The sequence below is a fragment of the Anser cygnoides genome, chromosome 9, assembly GCF_040182565.1.
Source record: "Anser cygnoides isolate HZ-2024a breed goose chromosome 9, Taihu_goose_T2T_genome, whole genome shotgun sequence".
NCBI classification, from domain to species: Eukaryota; Metazoa; Chordata; class Aves; order Anseriformes; family Anatidae; genus Anser; species Anser cygnoides.
Window position 1 is genome coordinate 1097501 of NC_089881.1, and position 851 is coordinate 1098351.

Genomic DNA, 851 nt, shown 5'->3' on the forward strand with positions numbered 1-851 from the left:
TCCATTAGTGCAGGGGCATCTAAATGGTTGTTTATGCTATTTCTGTCATCTAAAAAAAAAAATCAGTGTGGGTTATTCACTGACAAGAAATTAATTCATGGCTGTTTATAATATTGTATTTCCCACATATTTTGCTCTGCAATGGTGTTAATCATTCATCTGTGGCTTTGTTAAGTAACATTTTGGTACTGTTAGCACGGGTTTCATTTCACTAGTGACTCACTCCAGCTGCCTATTTTACAGAAGGATCAGTCAGTAAATAGGATCCAAAGCGATCTCTTCTCTCATGTGCACTTGTCTGGGGATTTAAAAAACAGAAGGCAATTAGCCGGTTTCAGCTGTCTGGATAAGCAGGGCACAAACTCAGAGTGAAGGCCCAAACAACCTTAAATGTGTATGAACAAGGAGGCTGCTTTGCTTGTGGTGTGAGCTAGTGTATTGGTTAGACAGAAGTGGCTGATATCCCCGTGATTCACGGTGGCAGCTTCTGCAGTTGTTCATCGCCAGTTCAAGCAGGCTGCTGTCAGCAGAGCCTGCAGGATGCAGGCTGAAACAATGAGTGTATGTCCATAAAACCCCAGACACTTACCTCTGGAGAACTTGTTTCTCCTTACCATGTCTCAGCATTTAGCTAACACTCTTCCTCCTGCATCACCTCTCACTTTTATTTGTAATTAATCATTTAATCAACACTCTTATGTTTGAGTCTCCTGCTGTAAGTGGCCAGACAAATGATTGTGACATGTCCTGTGACACATAAGTATGTTAGGGCTTATGTACATAATATGCATGTTTCAGTGCTGTTCCAATACTGTTTTAACAACCAAAAGAACGTTGTTGTTAAAAACAAG